The sequence below is a fragment of the Mytilus edulis genome, chromosome 2, assembly GCF_963676685.1.
Source record: "Mytilus edulis chromosome 2, xbMytEdul2.2, whole genome shotgun sequence".
NCBI lineage: Eukaryota > Metazoa > Mollusca > Bivalvia > Mytilida > Mytilidae > Mytilus > Mytilus edulis.
In genome coordinates, this window is record NC_092345.1 from 95,869,544 (window position 1) to 95,889,509 (window position 19,966).

At 33.7% G+C, this 19,966-nt stretch overlaps 1 protein-coding gene across 3 annotated transcripts in view; it reads left to right on the forward strand.

Moving 5' to 3' along the window:
• The first annotated feature begins 7,424 nt into the window (after positions 1-7,424).
• LOC139513559 (uncharacterized) overlaps positions 7,425-19,966 on the forward strand; it is a 53,432-nt gene continuing 40,890 nt past the window's right edge. Inside the window, exons 1-2 of one of the 3 annotated variants that reach the window (XM_071302183.1) lie at positions 7,425-7,569; positions 18,629-18,687. The gene's annotated coding sequence lies outside the window, so the exon portion shown is untranslated. The remainder of the gene's footprint in view (positions 7,570-18,628; positions 18,688-19,966) is intronic. The other 2 variants (XM_071302184.1, XM_071302185.1) reach the window with 2 other exon arrangements.

The window sequence follows — 19,966 nt, forward strand, 5'->3', positions numbered from 1 at the left end:
CAAAGCCCATGCCGCATAGACATGTTTGTTAGCGCTCCGCATACCCCTCCCCACTTCCACCCAACCAACCCTCCTCATTTCCTCCTTCATTGTTACAGTGGTGTACCAACACAACAATTTATCACATAAAATAATAACACAAAGACACACATTATTGAACAACGAATGCTCGCAGGTACTGAAAGCTAGTTCAAAGCCGCATTTTCAACTAATAGATAAACCATGTTCTCATATACAAAAATCCCAATCGTGTCGATTACAAAAGTCTCAAAACTTAAGTTCACATTTTAATGTTTGATGAAGCAGAACTTTAAAAGTGTGCAGTGAATCTTGTGCTTACAACAGTTATTGTCATAATTAAGTTTACATAATAAAATTGAGAATGGAAATGGGGAATGTGTCAAAGAGACAACAACCCGACCAAATAAAAAACAACAGCAGAGGGTCACCAACAGGTCTTCAATGTAGCGAGAAACTCCCGCACCCGGGGGCGTCCCTCAGCTGGCCCCTAAACAAATATATACTAGTCCAGTGATAATGAATGCCATACTAATTTCCAAATTGTACACAAGAAACTAAAATAAAAATAATACAAGACTAACAAAGGCTAGAGGCTCCTGACTTGGGACAGGCGCAAAAATGCGGCGGGGTTAAACATGTTTGTGAGATCTCAACCCTCCCCCTATACCTCTAACCAATGTAGAAAAGTAAACGCATAAATAAGACTTATAAAGTAATTAAGAAGGTACCAAGAAATATTTTACAGTTCAATTTAATCATCATGAATGGAAGGAAATGGTACGGAAGTTTACATAGGACAAAAAGAAATTGATAGTATTTTTTGGCGAAAGACTTGCACGCTTCTTTGCATTATATAGTAGAGCTCTTCTATAAAAGCATGCAAAAAAAACTTTGATTGACTTGCTTGCTATGTTTGCTTGAATGTTTCCAAACAATAGGTAGGCGGAGTTTCAATACATACTGGGATTTGATTGGACAAATACAAACTAACAGGAATTGAAGTTAATGTTTATTGTCCAAACAAATTCTAGTATATAGTAAACAGACTACTTACCTGTCGCTTACAAACATCCAAACAACCATAGCAAGCAATTTGATTAATGGTTTGCTTTGCATATATTTATAGAAGAGCTGTAAATTCTAAAAAAAAAAAATCTTGTTGTCGTAGATGGTAAAATCCTCAACAAGATCTCAATAACTTTGTTGGAACGAATAAAGGTTTTAAATCAAATTTTCGTGGACTTTTTAGCTTCCACCCTGACGAGACATGTTAGCTGTTCGTATGCTGTTGCACCTGACGCACGGAAACTTTCACATTTCCATCTTCTTTTCTGAAATATTTTACCCAGCTCATACTTGACAGGATTGTCATCCTAGTAAAAGGTTTAACCAATGAATTGACCACAAGTTAAAAATTCCACAATACTATAATATAATTCATTTTATGTGTCAATTTGTTCGAAAAAAGTCGAAAAGAAGAGAGTTTTTTTAATGTCATGATTATCTGTCGCTTTCTAGATCTATGCTTAGCATTTATTTCAGATGACATGTACTCCTCACCCTGGTGACCCTGCTGCCTTTCATAACTTTATCCGTATACATATATTAATAGATAAACAAAAGGCTGCAACTGGTATTTTTGTATTTAAAATGATTCGTTGTAACGAGAATATTTGTGGTGAATGGAAACTGTGAGGGTCAAAATCTTTAAATTGCTTATAAATGTTGCTGGACCCAGTTTCGTTATCTGATCTGAATTTTCTGAAATGTGCAAGGTAGATAGACATTGGACTTTTGATTTTTTTTACTCGGTAAGTTTTGCCCTAATTGCTTGAACTTTTGCAATATTAAAACCGATTTCAATGAGTGTGTAGACAAAGGAAATATCTTTGGTTATCTTGCTTGCTGAACAGAAAAGTCATTGTTAGGTTATGTAAACTACCCTACTTTAGGAGTAGACTAGTCCGACAAATGACACATCTTTCTGTCTGTAGGACCAGGCTACTTCGAAATGAGGGTAGTATGTATACCTTACCTAACAATGACTTCACGGTTTAGCTAACAAGCAAGCTAACCAAAGATATTACCTTTGCCTACATACTCAATGGAATCGGCTGTAACTAAAAACTCGAATACATTTTAACAGACAGTGGTCATGTTTGTTGATGAATATTGTTTTTCCTAGATTCACTCTTGAAAACTTATTTGGTAACATTTGGTCAAGTAATTTCAGAAAAGATCTTTTTGTAATTGCGGATGCCAAGACAATACATGAACCTCACACGACCCCTCGACACAGGTGAGCTTATATATGATCTTATAGCGATTCGGGTTGATCACCAGTTGAAATTAAGCCAGTTTTTTGTGTGTGTAGATTTGTATTGTTTTAAACTGTTATGACCTTTTAAAGTTAAATGTAGGTGTTTAATCTAAGAATTTCTTTTTTAAACTTATATACTTGTTTTATACTCAATTGGTAGTATGAAGCTACGAGATATTTTAATTATTGAAATTGACATATTCTAGTCTGCCCTTTCATAAAATAGTGATTTTTTTTAGTGTTCTATCGAACTTTCGAAAAAAATACCTGATAACCGTTCAGACAAAAAAATTATGTTAAATTTTTTTTACAGATACAGCAAGTGATCCTTAATAGCTATAAGATACATTTTTCTTTTAAAATACACTTTTAAATCTTACGGGAAACTATTCCAAGCTTAAAACTTTCACTGTAACCTCGCTCTAACTTATCCCCCCCCCCCAAAAAAAAAAACCCAACCCCAAACAAACAAACCCGCAATACTATTGTCATTCTTATAGTCAGCACTAAATTGTTCACAAACAAATGTGTTTTAAGCTGCTAAAGACATATGATTCAATCGCTCAGAAAGTCCTTTGTTCTATATTTTTGCTCTCCATTTTTATGCAAAATCTTTTACATTTTTATTTTATGGGTTATTGTTGAAGGTCGTACGATGACGTATGCTTGTTAACACATTCTTCCTTTGGTTTCTTATGGAAATTTGTCCATTGACAACAAACATACAACATCATCTACTTTATATTAGTATTGTATAAATTACAACGTATACGTATTTTCTTATCTTAAAAAGGGACAAGAAGGGTTCCATTAACAGGCCAATAAATAAGATTACAGTTAATTTTAAAAAAAAAATAGGGGTATTTTTTCTCTCATAATAACAGTAAACAGATTCACAACAATGTCAATTTCAAGAAAGCAGACAGCAGTTAATTAGTCAATAACAGTACAGCATCAATGATCTTGAATATATGCCACTTTTAACTAAAATATAAAGGCACAGAACCAGGACATAGGAGCACAGAACCAGGACCGTTTTTCCAGCACACCGTCAGGACAATTCCGTTTAACGAAATTGCACGACTTTTGCAATATAATATTGTTGTAATATACTTTGCATGGTACTTGTGACGCATCAGAGAAAAATTAAGCAACAAAACAGTCGTTTTACTGCCGTTCTGATACAATGTAAACAAACCCACCAGCATAGAATCAGGACCACCAGCACCTGAGAGGACCAAATCACCAGCACAGAACGTTCTCTCGCAGGACAACCATACCCACCGTGAATATGAACGTTGTTGAAGACGAATATCATTTTGTTTTAGTTTCTCCTGTATACAGACCTGTAAGGTCACATTATTTACCAAAATACTTTTGTTCTTGGCCAAATATTTATAAACTGGATCAATTGTTAAAAGCTGTCAATAAAACTGTAACTATAACATTATGTAATTATATTAAGGCAGCATGGAAAATGAGATGTCAAATTCTTACTATGTATGATGTGTTGTTTTCTGCTGTTTATTATTGTGTCATATATGTAATATATGTTTTGATTGCCATAGCATGTAAATGCTTTTTGCAAATAAATAAATTCATTCATTCATACTAGTGTATATTTTTCTAATTAACGCAATTTCAGTTCAAAGTGTTTCAATGCACTAAATAGGCTATCCAAAAACAGAATCCGTCAATCTCCAGAAAGCCGCCAATGATTATTTCAAAAAGTCTAAGCTTTAGGTCGGTAATCAATGTCTTTAAGATTCTAATGATTAGTGTTGCGTCTGTCAGCAAATCTAAAGAATACAATCTTAGATTACTATAATATCATATTATAGTAATCTCAAATACAATTTAAATATAACGCTTCTTTTAACTCACGACAAGCAAAGGGGAATGCACACAAAAAATGTGCATGTTGGGGATATAAATAAAGCCTGGAATCAAACTGAATTGAATTGATAAATATGCTTGAGAGTGTTCAACCCCTTTCATAACCTGATACAGTGGGGTAACAGTAAAAAAAAATTAATTACAATACAAATCAACAGAAAATGGGTTGACTAATCAGCCGCTTGGTAACAAACACAAATAGTGACAGATCCAGGGGGTTGACTAATCAGCCGCTTGGTAAGAAACACAAATAGTGACAGATCCAGGGGTTGACTAATCAGCCGCTTGGTAAGAAACACAAATAGTGACAGATCCAGGGGGTTGACTAATCAGCCGCTTGGTAAGAAACACAAATAGTGACAGATCCAGGGGTTGACTAATCAGCCGCTTGGTAACAAACACAAATAGTGACAGATCCACAGGGGGTGCCCAAATAGTGACAGATCCAGCGGGTTGCCCAAAAAAGTTATATCATTCTTTTGCACGATTTATATTTTTTTTAGCAAAACATCGTCCAATTTGTTTTTGTAATCGATTTATGAATTCCAATTCCCTTTTCAAAAATATTGCCTCCTCCGTGTACATGAATTCAAATTCCTGCATAAAATAACAACTTTCTGTCATTGAAACAGCACACGAATCAATAAAACAGCTACCAAACAAAATACCAATCATAAAAAAAAAGTAAATACGTTATAAGCAGTCGGATAAAAGCATAGTATGCCATGTCATGATCAAAATAAGAATCGACATAATGTTGACCATAAGTGTGAATCCCTGGAAAGCAGGATGAATTTTAGTGTGGGAAACGTGATTCGTCTATTAGCTATAAATGGTTTCGAACTAGTTTTCAGTAGCTTCGAGTACTCTTTTGATCGGTACTTGAGTCATTTTGCTATTCGTTTGGGTGTGGTTTGAGTCTTTTGCTATTGGTTTTTGCGCTGTTGCACTGAATTTCTCAGGTATAGGAAGGTTGCAGTCATACGAACGTTTGACTCCAAGACATTCTATATACATGATATATGTCTGTCCTGTTAATCATTACTTGTTATAAACTACTGTCTATATGAGGGTCTGGGTGGGGTCCAACGTTTTTCTATTCTTTAGCATTTTTGGTCATTTCTCTCTGTACCTTATGTTTTTTACCATTATATTCAATTCTGTATCTTTTTTATTTTTTATTTTCTATTCTTTATATTTTATCATTAAATTGAAAATGGAAATGGGAAATGTGTCAAAGAGACAACAACCCGACCATAGAGCAGAAAACAGCCGAAGGCCACCAGTGGGTCTTCAATGCAACTCCCGCACCGGTGGAGTCAGCTGTTCCCTAAACAAATATGCATGTATACTAGTTCAGTGATAATGGACGTCATACTAAACTCAAATTATACACAAAAAACTAAAATTAAAAATCATACAAGACTAACAAAGACCAAGTGCTCCTGACTTTTGACAGGCGCAAAAACAGGCGGGGTTAAACATGTTTTTTGAGATCTCAACCGACCCCTATACCTCTAGCCAATGTAGAAAAATCAAACACACAGCAATACGCACAGTAAAACTCAGTTTAAGAGAAGTCCGAGTTCGATGTCAGAATAGTTAACAAAAGAAACTAAACAAAATGACAATAATACTTAAATTAACAAAGGACTACTAGCAATTACTGACATGCCAGCTCCAGACCTCAACTGAACTGATTATTGATTATCAACCCATTATTCTCATCTTTTTCGCTACGTCTAGAGGCTTGTTTTATCTTTATTTTTTGTTAGGCATATTTTTCTACAGAATTTACCCATTACTCTCTTATTCTGGTAAACCCATGCCATCCAGCCCTTCTATCATTTTAAATAAAATCTATAAAATATATCAGAAAGTAATTATCATTTTAGGTTTGGACGGTGCCATATAGTTTCTTTCATCGTTTGCTCATTGGTGGATAGTTGTCTCATTTCAATTAAATCCCCCTTTTCTTATTTTTTAAACGTTTAGTTATGTATTAAAACTATTAAAATAAAATCAATGACAATATTCAATGATCATAGTTTTTTACTACTAGGAGAAATTGACAAATTATATGAATGAGTTTATTCGAAGCACAATTAAGTTTATAGGGTCCAATACACACATCTACAAGGTAAAAAAAAATAGGGTGTGATATCCTAAATAATGTTGAAGTACAAGGGTCCGAACCAAATCTTTGAACCTCTAAATGAATTAAATTTATGTTTCTTCATCACAGCAATACAATATGTGGTAACGAAATGTCTGACTAAATCTCTTGTTCATCCTATATCATGTTTCTTTTTTTCACCTCTTTAACACATTGATAACTAAGTGGATTTTTTTTTATTATACTAGCACCTAAAAGGATTTCCTTTCTCCAAAGAGGGCTAGACCACCAGTGCAATATCGGTTTTTAGTAAACATATCAGTTAATATGACGGCAATCAACAAGTAAGTGACTTAATTTTGTAGTAAGTCTAGTTACACAATTAGTGTACACAGATTACGTTCATTGACATTTAAAACATCACTATGCTAAGCTGAGCTACTGACCCTCCACATGCTCTGAGGCTACATGAACATTGGCTATAAAGTATGCACTGACAGGTTTATTTGAGTAAAATTGAGAATGGAAATGGAAATGGGGAATGTGTCAAAGAGACAATGCAGCAAGAAATTCCCGCATCCGGTGGCGTCCTTCAGCTGGCCCCTAAACAAATATATATACTAGTTCAGTGAAAATAGACGCCATACTAAACTCCAAATGTAAACAAGAAACTAAGATAACACAAGACTGATATTTAACAAAGGCCAGAGGCCAAACATGCGGCGGGGTAAAACATGTTTATGAGATCTCAACCCTCCCCTTATACCTCTAGCCAATGTAGAAAAGTAAACGCATAACAAGGCCTGTGCAATTCGCTTCCCTCTTGTTTGTGAATTTTGTAAAAAGAAAGAATAAATTTAAGAATAACAGACACAGGGTTAATATCATTGTAGGTGAAGTTGAACATAAAAAAAACCGAATATCAATCAAAAATTGAACTCGAATTGTAGGTTGGCAAATGCATTGTGCATAGTAAATCATAGAAAATGTATAAGAAAACAATTCAATTTATTCTTTTGATTGTACTTTTTCTATGTTATTTAGGATATTTATCATATTTTAAGTATTACACTGAAAGCCTTCTCTATGTATAGATCATATACAGATATCGATTTAATATACGCGGAAGTTGTACTGTAATGTAATGCATTGGATAATCACAAGAGGGGAATTCCCTTTATAAAAACTTAAACACTGTAAGGAATTAGTACAAATAGTAAGTGCTTTTTATTCTTTGTAAATTATTTCATGGTTTATATAAACAATGTAATTAAAGTGTAACTTGTACAAAAAAATATGTTTTAGGTGGAATTATTAAAGTAAGATGCAAAAGAACATATTTCCAACACGTAATATTTTGTTTGGGTTTATATATTATATATATTTACCAAACATACTGTACACATTATTCTATTCAATATAATATTTTAATGCTGTTCAACAGCTTGATTGATGTAAACATTCGAGGAGGTAGTCCAGAAGCGAGCATGAGCTATCTATAAAGAAACAATTACTTTGAATTATAAGATTCGAAAAAAGTAAAATGTTTATTCGTTTTTTTAACCGTTAAAGCATATGCAATAATAATTCCATCAAATAAATTTATATTTTTTCAATATTCCGTATTTGTAAGGAAATAACAAAATATTTCAATTTTTCGAAATTTAAAGACAAACCTGTTTGATATTTTGTTTTGATATCAAACACTTTTTTACTGCACTATATGTGTTCAAAGAAAGAGAGTGAATGGGACAGCAAAGAGGTAATAAAAAATCAAATTCAATATGAACAGAAACACCGTGGTTTGAAATACATTATTGAAACGACAAACAAAACTTTCCACAAAAAGCCAAAGTCTGAGCATCACGAACCTCATTAAAAGCGGTAATGGAATTGGGTACTCTGTAATGATAAACATTGCCTGAAACATATGAACCAAATTTTATAAAGATTAATTGTTTAAAGTGCTAGTCATGACACTTGTAACGGGTTGTTTTAATGATAAAAAGTTGTGACACCGCTTAAAATATAATTAGGAAAACGTTTTTCCAATTTTTTATTTGTTTGAAAAATTTAATTATATTTGAATCGAATAATAATCAATCTTTTTTTTTATTATTTAAAACACCTCTTCTCTGTGATATCGAGTGTGTTATGTTTCTCTTCATACTGACGACTGATTCGTTGCAATTGCACTTTTAAAAACTGAAGATGCAACTCCCTCGTTCAGAGTTGACGATAGACGTTATAAGCTGTTGTGATAAAACACCTTTGATATTTATGCCCCGTGAGTACTTGATTTAATTCCCTATCATCCGAAAATTGAAAGTTTATGTTTATTTTTGGATTGCAATAAAATGGTCTCAGTGAAAACTTATCATAGAGCACGTGTCGTGCGCTCTGACCTGCTCAGTGAAGACTGGTCACAGAACACGTGCTGTGCGCTCCGAACTGCTCAGTGAAGACTGATCATAGAGAACACACGTGTTGTGCGCTCTTCTGAACTGCTCAGTGAAGACTTATTATAGAACACGTGTTGTGCGCTCTGACCTGCTCAGTGAAGAATGATCATAGAGCACGTGTTGTGCGCTCTGACCTGCTCATTGAAGACTGATCATAGAGCACGTGCTGTGCGCGCTGGCCTGCTCAGTGAAGACTTACCATAAGGCACGTGTTGTGCGCTCTGACTTGCTCGGTGAAGACTTATTATAGAGTACGTGTTGTGCGCTCCTCTGACCTGATCACTGAATATTTATCATAGAGCACGTGTCGTGCGCTCTGACCTACTCAGTGAAGACTTATCATAGAGCACATGTTGTGTGCTCCAACTTGCTCAGAGAAGAATTATCATAGAGTACGGTTTGTGTGCTTTTACCTGCTCTGTGAAGACTTATTATAGAGTACGTGCTGTTCGCTCCGACCTGCTCAGTGAAGACTTATCATAGAGCACGTGGTGTGTGCTTTGAAATTATAACAAACGTACTGGGTTACATTATGGGGAAAGGATTCTGAACTTTCAATATATGAGTAATCGTCAATCATATTGATAAAATGATGTTCTATTTTAGTTACCTCGGCATAACTTCTTTTGTTTAACCATATATGAACCCATAAACAATGACGAAAATAAATATAAGATGTTACATGAGGAAATCATCTGATTGCTCAATAGATATGGTTAACTTGACGTGATGTTGAAAACAGTTATAATTGTATTGATTTTCTTATCATTGCTTCTGGGTTTTTATTTTAAATAGAATTATTTCGAGTACCTTTATTTATAGTTTGAAACAATATACTCAAGGCTGTACAGTGACCTGTAGATCCATACATACACGTATTAGATATTCAAAGGGTTGTTCTTTAACTGACGCTATTTCACGACCTTCTTATTTCGATACGAATAGTTCCTATGCTTTATCATTTCTGCTTGGATTGTTTATTCATGACGTTACTGCATTAATCATGTTAATTACTCCAAACTTAAGTACAGCCACAAATTTGAAGTTAAAGGCGCCTGTTTTTTTTTTTTATTTTTTTTTTTATTTATCTATCTTCTCTTAGGCCCAACTATTCATGAACACGCGCTTATAACGGCGTTGTGACGTCTATGGTCTAATATGCTCGGACTTGCATTATAAATAACTTTGACATGGCTGTCTATGTACAATGTAATTAAAACTGAATCGCTGCACTCACCCATTCTATAAAAGCATAATTGATTGATTGGTTGCGTTTGTTTGCTCAAGATTCAATGGTTATAATTTCATTCATATTCATGATGAAAACAAGGTTAATAATGAGTTAACTATGTTATTTATGTTAAAAGCGAGTCGACTAGGAGAAATGGCGGGAAATTTAGACGGCCACTAGAACTAGAGAAATGTTTGGTAAGGGTAGATTTACAAGCCCAGTTAAAAGTTTACTTACGGATAAAAAAAGAGTTTTTGAGAGTCTTTTAAATGCATAACCATCTATTACACGCCACCATTGATTCAAACCAGATCGACATGACCGTATTTCTACATACCGCAAAGCAAAATTGACGTCTATATATATATATTCAGTCTGTATCTAACTAATAGATAGAAGTTCATGGAACATACGTCAAACCCTGGTTTTTGGGTTAAAATCACTAACTACATGTATATGCATATTGATGTATATTTGTATAACTCATGTTGCTGGTGCCCAATATCAGATGGCAAATATATGACGTATAATTATTGCATGTTTATAAAAACATACAATACATGCATGGACCTGAGGCATGGACACCACTCCATTTTGTAACTGACAACAAAAAGAGTTTTCTGTATTGAAGAGATTATAAAATTTATGGTTTTATAATGTAAAGTGAACTGTATAAAGACATATACACGTTTTCAAAAGATAAAACATTTGATATAATTGTTTGAAGGAAGATAAATCTGATCTCAATCTAAATTTAGCTAATAAATCAAATATGTTACTTCCTTGTCTAGACAATAGAGAAATCCATTAGTCAGCTGGTGTATTCTGTAATTTACTTAATGGTACACGTAAGCACATAATCTGACATAAACTACTCAAATCATAATAAAATCAGTACGGAACTTGTAAAATACCAATGTTGGTGCGCCAAACACGTGTTTCTGGAGTAACTTCCCCTGAGCACAATCAAATCTAAAACTATATACGACGCTTGAGATAAAATTCATGTAACCAAACTACGGTCAAATCAAATGTTGTCTTCATTGGCTGAATACCACCAAAATTGACATTGGCTGAATACCACCAGAATTGACATTGACTGAATACCACCAGAATTGACATTGACTGAATACCACCAGAATTGACATTGACTGAATACCACCAGAATTGACATTGGCTGAATACCACCAGAATTGACATTGACTGAATACCACTAGAATTGACATTGGCTGAATACCACCAGAATTGACATTGACTGAATACCACCAGAATTGACATTGGCTGAATACCACCAGAATTGACATTGACTGAATACCACCAGAATTGACATTGGCTGAATACCACCAGAATTGACATTGGCTGAATACCACCAGAATTGACATTGACTGAATACCACCAGAATAGACATTGACTGAATACCACTAGAATTGACATTGGCTGAATACCACCAGAATTGACATTGGCTGAATACCACCAGAATTGACATTGGCTGAATACCACCAGAATTGATATTGGCTGAATACCACCAAAATAGACATTGGCTGAATACCACCAGAATTGACATTGGCTGAATACCACCAGAATTGACATTGGCTGAATGACATTGGCTGAATACCACCAGAATTGACATTGACTGAATACCACCAGAATTGACATTGGCTGAATACCACCAGAATCGACATTGGCTGAATACCACCAGAATTGACATTGACTGAATACCACCAGAATTGACATTGACTGAATACCACCAGAATAGACATTGACTGAATACCACCAGAATTGACATTGGCTGAATACCACCAGAATTGACATTGGCTGAATACCACCAGAATCGACATTGGCTGAATACCACCAGAATGGACATTGACTGAATACCACCAGAATAGACATTGGCTGAATACCACCAGAATAGACATTGACTGGATACCACCAGAATTGACATTGGCTGAATACCACCAGAATTGACATTGACTGAATACCACCAGAATTGACATTGACTGAATACCACTGAATACCACCAGAATTGACATTGGCTGAATACCACCAGAATTGACATTGGCTGAATACCACCAGAATTGACATTGACTGAATACCACCAGAATTGACATTGACTGAATACCACCAGAATTGACATTGACTGAATACCACCAGAATAGACATTGACTGAATACCACCAGAATTGACATTGACTGAATACCACCAGAATTGACATTGACTGAATACCACCAGAATTGACATTGACTGAATACCACCAGAATAGACATTGACTGAATACCACCAGAATAGACATTGACTGAATACCACCAGAATTGACATTGACTGAATACCACCAGAATAGACATTGACTGAATACCACCAGAATTGACATTGACTGAATACCACCAGAATTGACATTGGCTGAATACCACCAGAATTGACATTGGCTGAATACCACCAGAATTGACATTGACTGAATACCACCAGAATTGACATTGACTGAATACCACCAGAATTGACATTGGCTGAATACCACCAGAATTGACATTGACTGAATACCACCAGAATTGACATTGGCTGAATACCACCAGAATTGACATTGACTGAATACCACCAGAATTGACATTGACTGAATACCACCAGAATTGACATTGGCTGAATACCACCAGAATTGACATTGACTGAATACCACCAGAATTGACATTGGCTGAATACCACCAGAATTGACATTGACTGAATACCACCAGAATTGACATTGACTGAATACCACCAGAATTGACATTGACTGAATACCACCAGAATTGACATTGGCTGAATACCACCAGAATTGACATTGACTGAATACCACCAGAATTGATATTGGCTGAATACCACCAGAATTGACATTGACTGAATACCACCAGAATTGACATTGACTGAATACCACCAGAATTGACATTGGCTGAATACCACCAGAATTGACATTGACTGATTTGTAGTAATTCACCATTTCATGATATCGAGTTTACCACATTGAAATGGAATCTATCAAAACTCAATGACTATCTTTATTCAATTATTTATGAGTTTATCAAACATTAAAGAATATTGGATAATTCAGACGTAAGAACACCATATAAACAGTAAACGTAGAATATAACTTAAGTTGTGGGTGGTTAAGTCATGATCAATGCTCTTGGTATAAGTTCATAAGATTTTCGTTTGTTGCATTTATTTGAGAAAAAATACATTAGAAAAACATCAACCCAACAATTTAATTTACCGAAATAGCCATGCATTTAGATTGCATGGATAAAGACCTTTATGTGGCTTTAAACTACCTCATATGCACTGAAAATAGTTTCATCAGAAGCCATTAAATCACAAGCATTAACGAGACTTCTGACATTTGACGTCATATTAGCATTTTGTGGGATTAATACGTTTTTAGAATAAAAAAAAAATGAAGAGATTAACGGGACAACAAACAAGCATGAATTTTAGAACCACAACATAATAACCAAATTAGAATACAGACAGCTAAAAAGAATTACTCACAACCTCTGAAAGAAACGAGGTTCAACACATGTGCGGTTGCTGCTTCACATGTTGCATCCGTCTTGTTCCTCGTGGAAAGGCACATTTCAAGATGCCATAAAGGAGAGGGAGACATGATTGTGGCTACAACTAATGAAAAAAATATCTTTTGTCATCTGTCACATGTCAATTCCGCAAGTCAACCAAATCATGGTGGTATTCGTAGATTTCAAAGAGATGTATTTATAATTTTATATTATCTGAACCTTTTATTATAAATCAACGGAAATTTCATTACCAATATCAGGAAATTTCGTAAAGAACCATTTTCTTAGGTATATTGTAATAATTCAGAGGTGTACTGTCATATACAGATGCTAGTTAAATAAAGTTAACAAAGGAAAAACAACTATTGGAAAATTAAAGATACACGCATTACATTTCTTGGAGCTTGGTTCTCCGATCATAGTGTTCGTTCCGCTGATGTTCGTTGTCAGTTTTTGGCTTAATCCAAATATGAAGCTGACCTAACTGTGGGGGTTGGATCCCTTTTTTTGAGTGCAATGGGATATATGCGATCAGCATAGTCGCCATGCAGACTTTGATTTATTCATTAAGATAGAATATGCTACATATCATTAGAATGTGAATTTAAACGATAATGCAAGAATTTTTTGATTGTTCTTATAAAGCCACGGTATGAAATCTGCATGCCTCGTAAGAATACTATTACTGAGGAACAAAAATCCGGCGAGAAAAAGTTTTGTTCACGATGTAACATCTTTTTAATTGTTGTTTCAAATATTTAAATACCCATAACAAAAAAAAACTTCTTATAATACCGAAAATAGATAAATAACGAAAATACCACGTGGATAAAATTTAAGCAACATTACTGAAACAAGATCAGACTATTGATTTCATACAATTAAACTTCTGATTCCTGACTTTAGACATTAATACACGCTTAGAGAAGGGTTAACCCGTTTTGATTCATGACTTTAGACATATATACACGCTTAGAGAAGGGTTAACCCGTTTTGATTCCTGATTTTAGACATACACAAGCTTAGAGAAGAGTTAATCAGTTTTGATTCCTGATTTTAGACATACACAAGCTTAGAGAAGGGTTTACCCGTTTTGATTCCTGACTTTAGACATACACAAGCTTAGAGAAGGGTTAACCAGTTTTGATTCCTGATTTTAGACATACACAAGCTTAGAGAAGGGTTAACCAGTTTTGATTCCTGACTTTAGACATACACAAGCTTAGAGAAGGGTTAACCCGTTTTGATTCCTGAATTTAGACATACACAAGCTTAGAGAAGGGTTAACCAGTTTTGATTCCTGATTTTAAACATACACAAGCTTAGAGAAGGGTTAACCAGTTTTGATTCCTGATTTTAGACATACACAAGCTTAGAGAAGGGTTAACCAGTTTTGATTCCTGACATTAGACATACACAAGCTTAGAGAAGGGTTAACCAGTTCTGATTCCTGATTTTAGACATACACAAGCTTAGAGAAGGGTTAACCAGTTTTGATTCCTGATTTTAGACATACACAAGCTTAGAGAAGGGTTAACCAGTTTTGATTCCTGACTTTAGACATACACAAGCTTAGAGAAGGGTTAACCAGTTTTGATTCCTGACTTTAGACATACACAAGCTTAGAGAAGGGTTAACCAGTTTTGATTCCTGATTTTAGACATACACAAGCTTAGAGAAGGGTTAACCAGTTTTGATTCCTGACTTTAGACATACACAAGCTTAGAGAAGGGTTAACCCGTTTTGATTCCTGATTTTAGACATACACAAGCTTAGAGAAAAGTTAATCAGTTTTGATTCCTGATTTTAGACATACACAAGCTTAGAGAAGGGTTAACCAGTTTTGATTCCTGATTTTAGACATACACAAGCTTAGAGAAGGGTTAACCAGTTTTGATTCCTGATTTTAGACATACACAAGCTTATAGAAGGGTTAACCAGTTTTGATTCCTGATTTTAGACATACACAAGCTTAGAGAAGGGTTAACCAGTTTTGATTCCTGATTTTAGACATACACAAGCTTAGAGAAGGGTTAACCAGTTTTGATTCCTGATTTTAGACATACACAAGCTTAGAGAAGGGTTAACCAGTTTTGATTCCTGATTTTAGATATACACAAGCTTAGAGAAGGGTTAACCAGTTTTGAAAATCTTAACCATTCTGTTTTGTTTGATAGGTCATACAGTATGTGTAAGATAAAGCCATTTCATATCTTATTGTGGTTTATTATCTTAAAATATTTAAAGACACTTCCTGATTTCCTCAATAGTATAACATTACATTGGTGAAATCATGTTGCTATGACGCAAACATAAAAACTTTTACATGTAACTGGTGTCTCGAGTTTCATTTGAATGTTAAACAAATCTTATTTACTGAACTTAGCAGACTCTTCCTTTTATATTTATTGTTCAGTGTGGTCTAGTCCTGTTTTAACATAACATATTTACAACGGTAGGCTAAACAAACAACCATCAGAATATACATTTCATGAGAATTGATTCATTGAATCTCATCCATTCGAGCATCCATTTGTTTTGATCCGAAATCGTGTGATGTGAAGTGGTCGCTGAAGGAGAATCTAAAAGGATATATATAAATTTAATTTACTTCCTCCTGCTAACTTACGGGTTATCCCAATAGTCAGTAGTTTTATGGAAATTAAATTTATTAAAATTATCGTGCCTTGAAAAACACAGATGGTGGAGAGGGTTATAACAAAATTACAAATTAAAATCAGTGCTTTTAACTTTTAGCTGTCATCATTATTTTGTATCAAGAATCAACTCAAAATTTAAAACCTTGTATCATTCTTATTATCTGTACATAAATAAATGTAGATACAGCATAAGAGGATCTAAAACAGTATTTTGAGAAGATCTAATGTAAATATGTGAACTATGATTGTTTTCGTTGACGGTTTATTTAGATTATGAATAAGCACACCAATGGAGTTTGTACTAGATTGATGGAAGTTCCTCATCTCTATATTTTTTGTACTGTAACATAATACTGATCAAAACTGTTGGGATAGAAAATGCCAAAATGTATTTTCCGTGTGATTTTTTGTAAATCTTTTATCTCGATTTAAATTTTTATCAAAGATTATCTGTTTATATATAAGTAATGTTAGGTATATATAACCTGTCAACAAGTTCAAGGATTATTTAATATGTATTAAACCTTGAATCTCCATTGATTCATTTGACTGAAGATCTTTGTCGGTTATTGTCGGTTAGCCATGTAACGTAACCGTTAACGGTACCCAAATTGCACCAATTTTGCGAAAAATAGCAGCGGAAATCTTACAAGATTTCCTAGAAACAAAACAATTTGTATGTTTATGATTTGATAATATGCACATCTTTCAACATAGGTAAAACTATTTAGATTTGCACAAAACGTTCACAGTATTTATCAACAGATGAAGTGTTTTCTGAAAAAGCATGTTTTTAAAATGAGCAAATACAATATGTTACAAATATCCATTTAAAGAAAATAAAGAGTAAGCATGGACTGATATCCAATTGTTCAAAATATTCCAAGAAATTAAACAAAAGCTCTGTTATACGACATTTGACGATGCGAAGTTAAGCATGGATGCAATTTGGGTACTCCTCATTTCAGAATCATTGATGGTTTGGAGGTTAGTTTAGACAAATTTTTCTATGATTCCATATGGATTAAAAATCAAATTGGTGTACCTATATAATAAAGAAGGATACGGCTACAAAATAAACACAGAATGGACATTTTCGTCCTAATCATAAAAAACGTAGGTGAAAAAAACTTGTCAAAATAGGTGCAATTTGGGTACCGACGCGTTAGACGGAACAAATCGCTTTTGTGAAAAATATACTAAATGGAAAATAGGTCTAAAAAAGGAAAGATAACTCTATGAACAAGAGAATTTGAAGATTTAGCAACACGAGTCAAACAGTTTAGTTATAACTCATTTGCTCTGAAAGTGGAAAAATATGTTTAGAAAAAAAATATAAACACATAAGATCTAGTTTGAAACATCACTGCAAAATGAAAATATTTTTTCTTCATGAAAAGAATATCTGAGGTGTATTTTAGTTAGCGTGGTAATATTCGATTACGTATAGTTATTGTCTTTAAGGTTCTGGTTTTATCAAATAAACTTTTAATTTTCTTCTCCTTACTTCTTGGTCAATGTTTGATAAATAGAACTTGGAAAAATTTAAATGGCAAAGTTTACAGATGGATTTTGAGTATTCTTATGCAGACAATAATACAATTTGAAAGGTAGTTAATCATTCAGATATAACTAGATATTGAAAATACTCTTTATAGTTTTTAAGAAAACAAGCACTATTGATAATCATACAAATTTACATTTTTACTAAAGACTAATAAATGACTTCCTCATCACTTCCTTGAAGGGCCTACGTTCATTCTCGACAAGCCTATTACATGCTTTACACATGGTGTGGACGTATTACTTGTTCGTATTGATTATTGACAACCATTAATTTTGTCAAATAACACATCTGCTGCAACATAGTCCATTCCAAGAATATAATAAGCAACGTGTCTCAAAAAATACAAAATTATTACAGGAAAAATAAATCAACAGATACATCTCATTAATTGGACAAGTACATGGATGTTTTAATTATGAACATGTCCGGATACTTAACAATCCAATAGTAACAGCTCTCTACAATATCACTGACTTCTGAAATAATCTATCGTTTCCGAGTGTAAATAAAACTTCCTTTCTGTTTTATTGGAGCAATTTAAAATAAAAGAAATTCCATGAAGTAGCTTACATGTAGTTGCAGAAATTAATATTTGTCTATTGATAGTAAGGAACTAACAGTTTTACTGAACGAAGCTATTATTTTATCAAAGCTAAAATTTTAAATAGGAAAGTCAACAACACAGATATTTTAATTAAAAGGTTTACAGGTCTCTTATAGAATGCAGATTTCCGTAAAATTTAAATCATATATGTTCTTTTCTTCACAACAGTTACAAACACATTGTTGATCTTTTTTTTTTTTTTTTTATTGCAGACGTGATCAAATGAGGAAACTTTCAATAAAAGACTGTGGCAAAAGAAAGATTGTTGATTGTAAGTAGAAGAGTATTCTTAAGTATTACTTGTGAAAAGCATTCAGCAATATTTAAGTATTCTTAGTAACAAACGTCATCAGTTTCAGAATATAACACTGCTCCTTATGGACACTTTAAATCATTGATATGACTTCACTTGAAGACTATCTTGACAATAAACATATTTCACTTGTACAAATATAGAAAATTCACATCACCGATATGTATCCCAATATGTAGTTAATTGATATAATGCATTTGTAGAACGTTAAAATTGCATTATTTAGAATTTGTTTATATATATAAAAAAAAAATCTCGTATATCCTCTACACCACTTATTTTAATCTGTTTGTAGCCTGGGTTGCATTTCTGTAAATATAGACAATGCAATTTTCCATAGGAACTCCATATGCGACTAAACTGTGCCACCCTTACTATGAAGTTTCGTAAAAAAAAATATATCCTAGATTGGAAAGTTAATAAGCACTACTATTTTATTCAAATGTCAAAATATAGGGTTGTGCGTCATATTTTCAATATTTATATGCCTTGAACTTGTTAGAGTTTAAATATATACTAAAATTCTCTACTAACCCTACCTTTAGCATTGTCATTAAAATGGGAAGTTTGTTTAGCAATAAAACAAGGGTTCAACCTACCATTTTTTCTTAAAATGTCCTGTACCAAGCCAGGAGTATGGCAGTTGTTATCAAATATTCCGTTTCTATGTATTTTGGCGTTTGTTGTTTTAGCAGGTCAGTTCCGTTGTTTCCATCTTATAGTTGATGCGTTTCCCTCGGTTTTGGTTTGTGACCCAGATTTAGATTAATCAATTTATGACTATTGAAAAGCGGTATATTACAGTTGCCTTTATTTCTAACACTGACATTGACCCACCTGAAATCAATTCAAGTAAATGGATTATGTCTACACCATTACAGACTAGTCTTTAAAGCAGTTGTTTACATTTGTGATAGCTTCTAAAATCTGTAATTTTTTTAAGAGACGGTACAAAAAATGTAAATGGTAAAAGGACATTTTATATACACCCACTATTTTCGTCTGTGGAAACAACAAGACAACCATCGATATTATTGAAACCCGCATCATCTATAACTATGGACATTGGACGATCTTAAAATTCAGGTTTCAGGGTTGGAACTCTTCCTTCTGCTTTAATGCGAATAATAATCGACGAAAATTTACCCTCACTCTCCTTTTAAAAAGCACTTAATCCTCAACTGCACTTACCAAGGTCTCGACTATATTAAGACTATTAACCATACAAAGAAAAACA